Source organism: Odocoileus virginianus, chromosome 10, assembly GCF_023699985.2.
Source record: "Odocoileus virginianus isolate 20LAN1187 ecotype Illinois chromosome 10, Ovbor_1.2, whole genome shotgun sequence".
In the NCBI taxonomy this organism is placed as follows: Eukaryota; Metazoa; Chordata; class Mammalia; order Artiodactyla; family Cervidae; genus Odocoileus; species Odocoileus virginianus.
In genome coordinates this window covers 9,944,004-9,959,736 of record NC_069683.1, presented here as the reverse complement: position 1 = coordinate 9,959,736, position 15,733 = coordinate 9,944,004, and positions in this window count along the sequence as shown.

Sequence of the window (15,733 nt, the reverse complement as noted above, 5' to 3'; positions counted from 1 at the left end):
TTGTACAGATAACTCAAAGAGAAGCCTTAAAGTGTTTCCTTTAACTAAAAAGATGAAAGTTCCTCATTTAATAAGAAAAGAAAAATTTGTATCCAAAAAATTGTCAATGGTAAGAACAAATTTTCTATTGGTGAAATTGTGAAGGATGAAAAAGAGATTTATATTAGCTTTGCTGTGGCACTTCAGAGAACAGAAGTTAAGACCATGAAGTATGATAAAATGCTTAGTTAAGATGGAAAAGGCATTAAATTTGCACAGTAAGATATTTTGAAGAAGAGAAGGACCATATTAACATAACTTTTATTAATAGTTATTGTTGTTAATCTCCCATTGTGCCTAATTCATAAATTAAACTTTATCATAGCTATATATACACATAGAAGAAAAACTTATTTTACATGGGGTTTCATACTATCTGTGGTTTCAGGCATCCATGCAGGGTCTTAGAACATATCACCTGCCTACAATAGGGAAACAACAGTACTATTTCTCCAAGAAGCCCTCTGACCCTCAATCAATTTCCTGATTTTTTAAAATTGAGCATAATGACTCTGAACTTAGAGAATCCCTCTGAGTATTAGAAACAATTACATATGTACATTGCTTGATGAAGTATCTGAAACACTGTACAGTGGTTCAATAAATAATAATTTCTCCCTATTATCCACTATTATGTGGGACCAATCAAGATTTGCATGCAGTCTTTAATACAAATGGAATCCTATGATTAGCCCATATTTTGTATATCTACAGTTTAGCTGCATTTTGTTTCCATTTACAATATCATTAGATTTCTATATTATCAAGTCAGGTTTTGTTGCCCACCTACTATATTCTTCACTCTGTGCTAATAAAAATATTAGCATTGCAAATTCATGCAATGAATACCTACCATAAAGGAGCTAAGAATTTCATTGAAAGACAAGGTTACCATCTTCTCTTCACTCCTCACCTTCCACTTACGCACACCCACACACATACACCCATAAATATCAAAGCACCAAATAGAATACAAGGTGATTTAGGAACAAGAGCTACACAATCAGATCATATAAAGTATTGATCTTGATGACAAAAACTGGCAGAGTTTTCTTGAAGAAAATAGATTGTAACTTGAACACTGAAGGTTGAATTTGGATGGGCAAAGAGGAGCAGGGGGCATTTTGAGGTTGGAGACAAAAAATGCAGGATATTATATGATCTAGAGACTGAACAGAATAGAAGGGGCAAAGATTGATGACTGAGAGGTGTAGGTATTAGAGATTTAACCTTGAATACTATTAATAAATTGACAAGTTAAAAGAACATCTACTGGAAGAGATGCTAGATTCCTTACCTACTATTATACATTCTATATTTTTTCCAGATATTAGACTCTCAAATTTGGGCTCAAATACACAGGACTAATTTGGTAACCAGAAATCAAGACAGTTTTACATTACATATGACCTGATTTTTAGGATTTTTCTTTTTCAGTTTCTCCTAAATTTAAAAGTCAATATTTGTAAGGCATACTGTGCTTTCTTGTACTTCATTTTATTGCTTTTTGCAGTTATGTGCATTTTTTACAAATTTAAGGTTTGTGGCAACCCTGTACCAAGCAAGTCTATTCATTTTACCAATAGCATTTGCTCACTTTGTGTCTCTGTGGCATCATTTCATAATTATCACAATATTTCAAACTTTCCCATTATTATTTTATTTTTTGTGGTGATCTGTGATCAATGGTCTTGGATATTACTATTGAAAAAGATTATGACTCACTCAAGGCTGAGATGATGGTTAACCTTTTTCAGCAATAAAATATATCCAATTGAAATACAGATATTTTTAAAAACCACAGCATTAGTTTTCTAGGGTTTCCATGACCAAATATAACAATTGGGAGGCTTAAAACAGCAGCAATTTATTTTCTCACAGTCCAAGAGCAAACAAGTCTGAGATCAAGGTATTGACAGGGTCATGCTTTTTCTGCCATCTATAGGAGTGAATCCTTACCAGCCTCTTCTCACCTCAAATGTTTGCCAGCCACCCTTGGCTAGTGGATGCATCACTCTGATTTCTGCCTCCACTGTCACATGGCTTTTCCTTCCTGTGTGTACCTGTCTCTGAGTCTGCTCTCCTTTCTTATAAGGGCATTGCTTATTTTGTATTAAGGGTCCATGCTACTAAAGTATGACTTCATTATAATTTGATTTCATCTGCAAAGAGCGTACTTCCAAAAACAGATCATGTTCAGGTCCTAGGGATTAGGACTTCAAATAGCTTTTCTAGAGGGGCACAATCCAATTCATAACAAAGACCATTACCTGAGAGACAGGAATGAGCCCTTCATAGGTCACAGAACACAGCACACTGTACCTGAAGCTGAGGCATCCTGGAAGTGCCCCAGGATTCGGGAAACATTGCTGACACTCAATCCCATGTTTCCACTGTTATTTCTGCTTTTGACAGCTGAGTTTTAAGAATAAAGTATTTTTCCAGAATAAAAATGTACACATTTATATACAGATTTGCTTTTGTGCAACAGTTTCATATTCATCATCACATTTGATTCTAAGAACAAAACTGTAATTCACGAATTATTATTGTTAAGTTATTTAAACTCAAGAACTTGTCTTCCACAGCAGGAAACATTGAAAAATGAAAATTCTAAGCAGATCTGCACATTATTGCCTTACTGTCTTAATCCTCGACCTTGAAGAATCTCATCAAGCTTCTTAACACTGACTGACTCACCACCTGTCAATCAGCTCGTCAGTGGTTCCTCCCCATGGGAATACCTGTCCCTTTCACAGCTCCTTCCCAAAAGAGAAAAGAGAAGAGCTAAAAGGGCACATCTAGATTATTCTCCATAAATTTATCATCACAATGCAATCATTCCAATCTTTTTGGAACTAACAAAGGGATAGAGAAGCCAGAATTGCTACCTTGATTGTATTCCCTGAGATCAGTCCTGGGTGTTCACTGGGAGGACTGATATTGAAGCTGAAACTCCAATACTTTGGTCACCTGATGCAAAGAGCTGATTCATTTGAAAAGACCCTGATGCTGGGAAAGATTAAGGGCAGGAGGAGAAGGGGATGACAGAGGATGAGATGGTTGGATGGCATCACCAACTCGATGGACATGGGTTTCGGTGGACTCCGGGAGTTGGTGATGGACAGGGGGGCCTGGCGTGCTGGGATCATGGGGTCGCAGAGTCGGACACGACTGAGTGACTGCACTGAACTGAACACCTGGAAGGAAACATCAGAAGAAGCAGAGAAACCTTTACTTACAAAATGTATTACCCACACTTTTTTCAGATGAGAAAAGTGAGGCTCCGTGTGATAAGGTGATTTATTAAGTTTTTTTTTCCTGTTTGTTTTCAATGTTTGTAACTCTTTCCATTACATCACAGTTGTCCTCTCTTTGTAAGAAGTGTACTTATCAAACATGTTCTTCCCTTGATGGCTCAGTGGTAAAGAATCCTCCTGCCAATGCAGGTGATGCAGGTTTGATCCCTGGTTTGGGAAGATCCCCTGGAAAATGAAATGGTAACCCACTCCAGTGTTCTTGCCCAGGAAATCCAATAGACAGAAGATGCTGAGCTACAGTCCATGGGGCTGCAAAGAGTTGGACACCACTTAGCTACTGACCAACAACAACAACATTAAACATAATCTTCATTGTACATTGTGCTATGGTTTTTTTTTTTCTCTTTTTTTTTCCATTTATTTTTATTAGTTGGAGGCTAATTACTTTATATCATTGCAGTGGTTTTTGTCATACATTGAAATGAATTAGCCATGGATTTACATGTATTCCCCATCCCGGTCCCCCCTCCCACATCCCTCTCCACCCGATCCCTCTGGGTCTTCCCAGTGCACCAGGCCTGAGCACTTGTCTCATGCACCCAACCTGGGCTGGTGATCTGTTTCACCCTAGATAATTGTGCTATGGTTTCTATCAGTTTCAAGTCTTAGACCAGCGGAGCCTACTGTCACATATCTCAAATGATATAATTAATTCTTAGAAATTATGCTTTGCCATATTTTCCCAGTCAGAATGGATCAGGTTGGCATTTTGAACTTCACTTGAACTCTTAAGTGCTAAAAATAACTGACTCTTGAGAAAATAAATCCTTTATATTCTCTTAAGCACAAAAGTTGAACTTTCTCATAAGAAGTTAAGGATGTTGAGTTGCCCCTTTAGAGCAGGAATCAATGTATCCATCAATTAATTACGTTCCCCTTAACATGTCAGCCATCTCGTCTCATTTCTGAAAAATTGTCCCATAAGCCTCCTATCTGAAATACCAAAATTATCCAAATTCTACTTACTTCAAAGCACTTTACAAGATCATAAATTATAAAAATTGTATTGATTTTCTTTATTTTCTATTAGAATGTGAGCTCAATTACGACAGAAATTTCATTTGTCTTATTTACCCTTCTTTCCAAGCATAATTTCTAACAAGCAAATACAAAGTTAGCTGAAGAAATAAGCAAAGCAGTGTGATCTTTTTGCATTTGTTGGACAATATAATACTTTTTTATTTGTGCTTTACACAGAAATTCACTTATTTTTGACAGTCTTTAGGCACTAAAACATTTCTTTTTTAAAGATTTTTTAAATGGACCATTTTTTGAGTCTATTGAATTTGTTGCAGTATTGTTTCTGTTTTGTGTTTTAGCATTTTGGCCATGAGGTGTACGGAATCTTAGCTCCCTTGCCAGACATCAAACCCACACCCCGTGCATTAGAAGGTGAAGTCCTAACCACCGAACCACCAGGGAAATCCCTAAGCACTAAAACACTTCTGACAGTTTTAATGTTCTCATTCCTAGATTCAGAATTTAGTAGGAACAGTGATGATGCAATGTTGGGGAACGGTCCTTTGCCTCTATAACCATCCCCATTGCATTTTACCTTCCAATATACTGTGTTCTGTTTTGTTTTCTTTTTTTTACCAGTTCTTAGGATCATACCTGTCCTATTTAGGATCAATCCATTCATACCTGAACATCAGTATTTGGAGATATTTGATAAGTAAGTTATTGAAATGTACTGAATTTCTACATTTGTTCCAGGTATTGGAAATAATTATCTACTAATATTAAAGCAATGCTAAAAATGTGGAACATTTCTTTTTGCCTTAATTATTTAATGTTAGTATACCTTAAATGTTATCATTAATTCCTTTGAAAACATTTAAAAAAAAGCCAAAACCCTAAAATTAAGAAAAATTGAGTAACTTTTCTAATGTTCCACAAACTTCTCTTCCTATCTTCTGGCTCACATTTTGTTATGAATAGGAACCTATACACATATAATAAGCTGATGAAGAGAATTGTCTTTGGAGTTTAATTGATTTGGATTTGCATTCTAACTGGCATCAGTTTTTGCTAGTTCTATGACTTCTCTGAACCTTAGTTTCTTCATCTCTGTGTTAGATAAATAGTGATTTAATCATGGCCTGTTGTGGTGGGTCTTAGCATACTGACATCATGTGCTTATGAAAAGATGTTAAATTCCTGTGTTGTCAATCTGCTTCCCTGTACTGATAATAAGTCAGTAGTGATCTGAGAATTGTACAAACTACACGACAATCATGGGCAAGAGATCTCGTAGCAATTGCTAAGAATTCACTGTCTTCATATATGGATAGCTTCTTGTGAATATGGCCTGCTGTCTTCTGTGGACCATTCCTATAAAAGCAACTGTGACCTTTTACCTTGCAGTAGTCCCTTTGTTCTTGGCTGTTTTCATTTCCCACTTCAGCTAGACATTCATAAGTATTTTGTTGCACCACTTTCTGCAGATACAACTCTTCTTAACATGACCTCTTACGTGTCTGTCCTTGGCAATGTGTAAAAATCCATTGCCAGTTGAGGATTTAATCTTCATGTTTAACTGACAGCCCTGCCCACCAGACTCAATAGCTTTATAAAATATCTTGCTGTCAAGAAGTAATATTTTATAGCTTCTTGAGTTTTTTCCATATTTCTAGTGTACTTGTTTGCCCTTAAAACGTTTAGTGAATGATAACTATCTTCCTAGAAAAACAAATAAACATGCACATATGCTACTGGGCAAAAGACAATATCGGTTCATTCACTGTGCAAGCCATTATGATTGATTAAGTGCTCATTGGGTCCTAAGATATAAAATATAAGAATAGGTAAAGTGAGAACCACCCTCCTAGGCTGGGGCCTTGGAGCACTCTTGAGAAACTATCTCTGTCACTCCTTTTTCTTTCCCTCCTTTCTTTTTCATCTTCACCTCCTATCTATTGCTTTTTTTTTTTTTTCCTGGCTAGATATAGTTGGAGGCACTCTTAAGATAAAATATCAGTTAGGAAAATAAATTCAAGTCTCTAGTAGCTAAATCCAACAACACAAAAACCAAAGAAAAATGCCAGGAAAGGAAGAGTCACAGAAGAGCTCATAATTTCCAAAGGTTTTCAATTACATTCCACCAAGTTTTAGCAACTTCATTCATTGCCCCTACTAATTAGTTGGGCTTCCCAGATGGTGCTAGTGGTAAAAAATAAAAAATAAAAATAAAAACCTGCCTGCCAATGCAGGAGATAAAAGAAATGTGGGTTTGATCCCTGGATCAGAAAGATCCCCAGGAGGAGGACATGGCAACCCATTCTGGTCTTCATGCCTGGAGAATCCCATGGACAGAGGAGCCTGGCGAGATATGGTCCATAGGGTCACAAAGAGTTAAAGACGACTGAAGTGACTTAGTACGCGTGTACTAGTTAGCTATTGGCTATGTCTGTAAGGTCATATTTCTTAACATTATTTAAAAATCCTTAAAAGATAGTGTCTTTGCCTCTGAAAGTAAAATTCTTAGTATATATTATAAAGAATATTGCATTTCGTCTTCCCATTTGTTGACCCTTTACAGGAGGGGCCTTGGTGGCTCAGACGGTAAAGCGTCTGTCTACAATGCGGGAGACCCGGGTTCCATTCCTGGGTCGGGAAGAAGCGCATGGAGAAGGAAATGGCAATCCACTCCAGTACTATTGCCTGGAAAATCCCCTGGACAGAGGAGCCTGGTAGGCTACAGTCCATGGGGTCCCAAAGAGTCAAACACGACTGAGCGACTTCACTTCACTACAGTAGGCATGATGGGAAGTTTTGTTTCAGTTTTCCAAATGAGACTTGTAGAAGTGACTTAGGTAAGGCCATAGAGCTAATAAGGGCCTTATTAACAGAGGCTAATAACCTAATAAGTGTATGTATGTTCTAAGGACACCCAAGGCGGTGCTTATGACGCTCCTAAAAGTGGCATTGATGTTCACATAAGCATCTAGGGAGCCACGGTCTCATAGACTGGTCTGAGTTTCATACCTGAGTGTCTGGAAGAGTCTGATACACTTTGGTGAGAGCAAGGGAGCACTACTTCTGCCCTGCATCTTCTTACCTGTGTAATACCCCAGATACTGTCTGCATCAGGATGCACCCCCAGCGTGAAACTGATGATTCATCGTCACAGTCCTGCCTGATGTACATAAGAACTCTAGGAAGAGGTGTCCAGGCCAGTACATCAAAAAAGACTGGCATCAGAAATCATCTCTCCTGTTTTAGATTTTTCTCACTGCCTAGCATACTGAGGCATTTGTTTTAACATTCAATATCTATCTTCATGGAGAGAATTTTATTCTAGAGTTGCTATCAACATTTTAGAGGGGCTATAATTGAGTATCTACTGGTGCCAAGCATTTGGCTGGGCACTTTAAAATCATTATTTTATGCAATGTAAATAATAAAACTATGAAGAAGTTATGTTTTACCTAGCTTATCATATGAAAATTATACCAAGAAGGTGACAATCTCTTTTACATAAGTAAGTCAAGTTTTAGGATTAGTCAGGACAAAATTCTTCCAAAACCTAAATTCTAGGGCTTGTCTCCTATTAACCAATAATGGTTTATTAATCAAATGGTTCTCTTATTTACTGTTATACCTTCTAACTGTATTGGAACTCTTGTAAATTTTTATTTTATTCATTTAGTTTTGGCTGCACTGGATCTTCGTTGCTGTGTGGGCTTTTTCCAGTTGCGGTGAACAGGGCTACTCTCTAGTTGCAGTGCACTGGCTTTTCATTGTGGTGGCTTCGCTTGTTGCAGAGCATAGACTCTAGGCTCATGGGCTTCAGTAGTTGTGGCTCATGGGCTTAGTTGTCCCACATCATGAGGAATCTTCCTGGATCAGGGATCAAACCTTTGTTCCTTCATTGGCAGGTGGATTCCCAACCACTGAACCACCAGGGAAGTCCTAAATCATTTTTAAATCTAACTTTATTCATGTGTGTGTGTATATATGTATATAATTCCCTATCATTTTTTTCCTATGAGACATCTTTTTTCCTTCTTATTTCAGCCTCAAAGGTAAGTGTTATAATTTTGAGGCCCCCAAATCCATTGCTACCAATCATGTCACCATCTTTTCTTTAGTTTATCATTTCTTAATGCTTGAGCTCTCAGCCAGTGCTTCAATGTAAGAATCCATAGTTGAACAACGGTTTCGTCATCAGTGCTCTATTAGTAGAACACTTCCAATACTGGGTTCTGCAAATGTTAACATTTTAATATTGACTTTTTATAATACTGGGAATCCACATCACTAGACAATGAAGATGATTACTAAAATTTAAATTTATTAAATTCCTACTATATATTTTCTAAAATTACATCATTTAACATTATCGACAAGCCTACAAGATAAGAAAAGATTATTTACATTTTGCAGAAGTAGAATCCATAGCCATTATAAAGTTGGGAAGATAATAAATAATGAAGCTTCTATTTGAATACAGTTCTGTCTGATTTTAAAGTTCATGCTGGGTCCAGTGATGCCTTCAGTTCTCAGAATCAAGCAATGTTTTCCTGCAAGGATGCGTCACTGCCTTCTTTGTTTTAGAAATTTCAGATTCCAATATAGACCTAAACTACAGGCAGAATATTAGTGCTGCAGAGGTTTTAAAATCCAAAAAGACATATCATATATCTACTTTGTAATATTAAAATATTTTTGGTAGATTGATCCCATTTTTCATCAGGAACAAGAAGTAGTCCTGGAAGAACTGGTGCAAACAAAAAATTTGCCTCCTGAGGCTATTTCTAAACTCCTTCTAGATAACCTTACTGCATCCAGTATGTTTTTGAGCTGGAAGAATATCTCTGGCAATGTGGGGAATGCAAATTTACATTAATGATCAGGGTCTCAGACCAATCTACTCATTCTCCAAATTTATCATAGACATATTTAATGAATGCTGAATCAGGAAACTGGCTTCCCAGCACAGGATTCTGCCTCAAAATTTCAGGATCCATTTGAGAGCTTAGCTAATGTTTATGTATTTTAAGACAAGCATCAGCTATAAATCCTGGATTAATATACATGGAGCAGAGATAGGAACAAGAGTGAAGAACACAGCAAGAGCTTCATTATTCAGCTATAAAAATATTTCCATGCTAGAATTGGAAAGGACCTTAGAGATAAGTGAGTCTGACCTTCTTATCATGTTTCTATTCATCATAATAATAATATATTCTTAGGAAAGAAAATCTGAAAACTCAGAAAAGCAAACCAGGAAAATAATTTACCCTTAGTGTTAACATCCCAACACAAACAGTGATATGCTGCAGAATTTGTATCCTTTCCTTTATTTCTATGAAAAGATGATTTTTAACTCAGTTTAAATAAATTACATATGCAATTACATTCAGTATATGTATATTATGCTCACTTAATATTATAAAATAAGCATTATTCTATGGGATTATACAGTTTTTCAATGAGAATTTTAGTTGTTAATGTCTAAATCATATTCTACTTTGTGAAAACATCATATTTTACTTAGCTAATCTCAGTATTTAGACATTTCTACTCCTTTCCATTTAGGTCATCATACACAATTCTACAATAATCATATTCAAAACTAAAGCTTTTAGTTTCTTAACATTATTTTCTAAATTAGATTCCCAAATGTGTAGTTACTAGGTTAATATTATGTATAGTCAAATTGCTCCTCAAATAGATTTACTACTAGTAATGAAATGAAAATCTCAATGTCCTGCGTTCTCAGTGTTCTCATAGAGCACACATACACACATGTATGCAAAACACACAAATTCGATATTTAGTATCACTGCATTACTGCCTTTAGACTTAGCAAGGATAGCCCTTGGACTCTGTAGGACCACACTGACCTTCTTCCAGCCATACCACTCTCCAGGAGACAAAGATTTCACAGGTCCAAGTAGACACAGATCACCAAACTCGTGTCCCATTTTTGACAATGCTGTCATTACACTGAGCTCTAAAATATCATGTTCAATAGAATCTACATTCATTTCCAAAGGTTTTGGGGGCCTTCTTCCCAGGCCAGTATTCCTAAAAACAAACTGCTCAAGGAATGGGCAAGAGATAGCTCTTTGTGCAGACAGTGAGGTATAGAAGAATCTAGACAAAGCTTGATCCTGCGGTCTTAGGTGTATGTATATGCATAGGTATGCTGAGTGTGGTTAGAAGAATAAGAAAAGTTCTGCTATCACCTCTCTTTCCTATTATGATTCAGAATAGAATGGTGAGGCATAAAATAATTCTAAACTCAAATTTGACTTCATAGATCCTTATGGAGATATTTTTGTCAAAGCAGAAAGATGAAAATGCGTTTTTTCCCACAGTTTGTTTTGCTTGTTTTAAATCTCTGAAGTATTTAGAAATATGTAGATCCATATTCTGTAGATCTCCATTTGTGTTCTTACCCTGGGTCCTACAGATCACAGGGGCTGAACTGCCTTTTTAATTTTTTATAAATTAAATGAATAATACACTAGAAATGTTTATTGTCCCAAACTTATTAATTTGTCTAAAATATGTAGAGAAAGTTAATGAGACTGAAGTGAATATATAAGGAAATTCTACCAAATCTTTAATGATGAGATAAAGACTGAAGCAAAAAAAGAAACCCTAGACCAGCATTTTTGTTTAGTCGTTAAGTCGTGTCTGACCGTTTTGTGATTTCGTGGACTGTAATCTGCCAGGCTCCTCTGTCCATGGGATTTCCCAGGCAAGAACACTGGAGTGGGTTGCCATTTTCTTCCCTAGGGGATCTTCCCAACCCAGGAATTAAACCCCCAACTCTTTGCATTAGCAGGTGGATTCTTTACCACTAAGCCACCTCCCAGGGAAGCCCTTTCTATATTCTAGGACTGATGAAATAAGTAAAAAGGAATATTAGCGTATGAAAAGTGAGAAAATGAAAATTAAGCATTTGATGTTTGTTGGATTTGAATTGGAGGTGTCAGTATGAATTCTTGGTTTTAAAGAAAGGCCATATAGATATAAATATGCAATAATAGTATGCATATATTTGTATATGTACACATTGCATTTATTTCCCCACCCAAATTCTAGAATTATGACACCTCAGTAATAACAAGCATACCTTGCTCCCAGGACTAGGTTTTTTCATAATAAACATAAATGGGAAAAAGAAGTAAAAAAAGAAAAAACTAATATAGAATAAATACTTGATGAGAATTATAATTTGGCAACAATCAGAGTAACAATTGAATTAGGCAAAAATTGTCAAACTTTTAGGTAAAAATTTGTTGAGAAACAGAGCATTTGCTTGGTCTCAAAGTATCTTTTCAAAGTTATTTATTATTTATAAGGGGGAAGTCCAGTAACTTTGCCAAGGAGATCTGTCACCTTAAGGAAGCAATTACATTTACCACCATTAATGGGATAAACATCATGTGCCTCCATATATAATGCTAATAAGGTCACTTCACTTTTGTAATATTCCTTCTTAAACTGAGCCATCTAAATCTTATCACAAGGAAACATCAACCAAGCCCCAAATGAGAGACATTTAAAAAAAAATGCTGTCTTGTACTTTTCTCAACTGTTAGTATCATGGAAGGCAAAGAAAATCTGACAAAACAATAGTTGATCCTGGATTGGCCCTGGGAATAGCAGCAAAGGAAATTATTTCTGAAGACTGATAGAATGTGTTTAGGATCTATAGGTTAGATAATACATTGTGCTATTATTGGTTACATTAGTTTAATAATTATGCTGTGGCTATATTCTTCTTCAAAAATGCATGCTAAACATTAAACAATAAAGCAGCATCATGACTGCAACATTTTGCCAAATTATTCAGAAAAATTATTATAAGACAAACATGTGCACACATATTATGCACACACATAAATCACAAAATATTTACAACTGTGGATTCTGGGTGAGAGTACCATGTGGTTTTTTGTACTACTCTTATAACTTTTCTGTAAGACAGAGTATTTGAGAGCAAAAATTTACAGTAACAACGGCAAGAACAGATTAAGATGATATTGAAGTCTTCCGGAAAAGAACATTCTTCTCTTACTTCAGGTTCCTGAAAGCTGGGTTTTAGCCTCACTGAGCATCTTCAAATCCTGAAATAAGGTACCCCAGAAGTGAAAGGAATAAAAAAAAAAACAATGTTTGGTGTGATGGGAAGGGTGAGCTCATTGCCCAGCCTCTTAATAATAGCCTTTCTTCAGATGCTATTTATATAAGACAGCAAGAGAGAGAACCTCCTCTCAGATAAAGGTCTGTTAAAAGCAGAATGGATCTAAGGATTGATTGTTTATCAGCCTACCCTTCAAGGAGGCCCATGGGTCATGACGGAGTTGGAACGTATATCACTTGAGGAAGACTACAGTGTTGCCCAGTCAACTCGTATGGTATTTAAGCATATACCCCATCTATATGCTGTCTCTTGGGAGCCACCCTTTTCTAATTAAACAGTGCAAACTGGGAAAGGTTGAGTCACGGCTTTCTATTTGAAGTCTCAGTATGCCAACGTGTTTAGAAGACTGTGTATCTGGGGGCCTGTCTGCTTTTGAGGAAGCCTCAGCATTACTACAGTTCTAGTACTCCAAGACCATCCAAATAGAGCCTTTCAGGCACTTGCCTAGACTGAGTTTCTGACGCTAAACCAAGACAAGATTAAGAACTTTACCACTCTAAATACTGAAGCCAAAAAATTACTCCTGCCATCTTGGCCACATACAGTATATTTCCACAGCAAGACAAAGCTATACTGTAAAACAAGTATAAAGTCAAACAGAGTTCTATTGTTTTAATGATGGCTATGTCAGTACTGTTGTTGTTTTTAACGTTATCAAACATGAAGTAGTTCTTTTTTATATGTGTCAATTTTAAAAAAATTTATTTATTCCCTTATTTTATTTTTGTCTGTGGGCTCAATAGTTGCAGTGCATGGGCTTAGTTGCTCCAAGGCAGGTGGGATCTTCCCAGACCAGGGATCAAACCTGTGTCTCCTGCATTGGCAAGCACAAGGAAGTCCAGAATAGTTCATTTATTTTCTTCTCACTTGTGCCTGTGCTTGTCATTGGCTTTAGCTTATAGTTCTTCTGCCTGTTCATAAGATAGCACCATAGCAGCTTGAGGACACACAGCTCCCTGATAGGAGATACTCAACAGGGGAACTGGGGGAGGAAGGAAGGATGCTTATTTCCCTAAGATGTATCACAGTCATCTGAAGTGGTGTTGCAATGTACCCAATGTACCCAAGCCCTTCATGTCCGAATGAATAAACCCTACCCTCTATTCTCTTTTAAGAAGGACTGCAACTTTTGAGGCACCATTACTGATAAGTTTAAATTTCTCAGCTCTGTGAATGCTGGGGAATCAGATGAGGAGAAAGGATAAGGTCTACTGTGCTAAAGATACTCTTTTACTGCCTAGGAGAGAGTAGCTGTGCATTCTTATAGCATGCCTCTTTTGTGGGAACTCTGGTTCAGCCAGAAAGATAAGTAAAATAAAGGTGATATCTGAGTTCCAAAACTCTATAACTAAAATAAAAGAGCATAAGGCTTTTTTAAGAGCCAAGATATTTGGAAACAAAGGAGTATACCTAGGCTTTAATGTAAAAACCTCTGATCTAAGTTCTCTCCAACACAGTGCCAGCCTTCTGTAACCTGCGGCCTCTGCCAGGCTTGCCCTTGGCCTCTGCTCTCCCTAACCCTGTGGCTGGTTCCCCCACTGCTCCCAGGCCAAGCCAGACTTGTGACTCTGTGTGGAACTCTGGTTTCTGAGAATTAGAAAATAACTTCACATTTACTAGGTTATAGTTCCTTGTTTGTCTTTCTGAGTAAGTACTATTTAACCTGAAGTAAAATAAAAATGACCATCTTCCCTAAATGTCCGTATTTGTTGACATTGACTAAAGAATCCCATGGATCCGCTTTTTTAGAATTTAGAAAGTTGACCATTTCTCCAGATGTATCTTAATGAGGACCCTAATTAACATTCCCAGATCAATTAAAAGAACTCCATTGATTCTGATTATAGGCACTGAAATTTTCCTTAAAAGTACTGATTGATTCACTAGCCTGTACTCTCTTGTGAGCAAATTAAAGCCATTGTGAGCTATTGTTTTTTTAATTGAGGACTTCAGTACCTGCTGTAGTGCCAGATAAACAGACATGGTTTTTTTATTTGACATTCTTCTGAGGAAAAAACATATTAACACAACACATCAGGAAATCAATCCAGGACACCATGCATTGTCTTTAATGCTATGAAACTGTCTTCACCTCTAAATCATAGAGCAGAAAATTACTCTTCTCAAACAAATAAAATGCAGCTTTATTTATAATCACAGGCATTTTTGTTGGGAAAATTTATTCATCAACAACTCCTTAATCACTGGTAAAGATCCTGCTAATGTTCTTTTGGGTCAAGTGAGTACTACAAATTCTTATGAATACGTGACAAAACTAGATTTATATAAAGAAACAAAAGGTTTTCTGCAATTTGACTCATAGAATGTAAGGTTAGTGCAAAGATCCAAAGTTCCAGTAGAAATACTACCATGACATCATTCTTATTCTGAGATCTACTTGACGTTAATGAGTAATACTGGCAGCCATGTTGAATGAGGAGCATTGAGGTTCTGACACATGGAGCCCTCGCAGCGGCGACCTCCAGACCTTCAGCCTACTTCAGATCCACTTTGCTCACAGCAGCTCTATACAGGTTGCTGTGCGAAGTCACTTCAGTCGTATCCGATTCTTTGTGACCCTATGGACTATACATATAGCCCACTAGGCTCCACTGTGCATGGGATTCTCTAGGCAAGAATACTGGGGTGGGTTGTCATGGCTTCCTGCAGGGAAACTTAACCCACCCAGGAATGGAACCAGCATCTCTTGCAGTTCCTGCATTGGCGAACAGGTTCATTCCCACTAGCACCAGCTGGGATGCCCCATACATGTTGCTTGGTATAATTAATAGAAGTATTTAAATTATTATTTTTTGCTTCTCTTTTTCCATTGTGAGTGCCTTACCACAATAGAACTGCTGTCAAAATACAAAACATCATTAAGAGCTTTTTTCTCAAAGCAAGATGTCTTGTTTCTAAGCTTTCCCTGAGTTTCTTCTGGCGAGAATTTTTTTTTTTTTAATCAGATAAGCCAAAAAGTAGAATATAATTTGGTTCTAAATCTATTTTGAACTTTGACATTCCAAAATGGCCTTGTAAATATTTGTAAATAGAGACTTAGTTTTATTTTGGGCAAGTTGTAGGGATTTTATTTATTCTTAAAAAATTCTGATAATAATAATAATACCAACATACATACTTAACATTTATTTGAAATTTATATTTGCTTGTTGACATAATCAAGCTCCCCAATGAGAAATTTCTAATA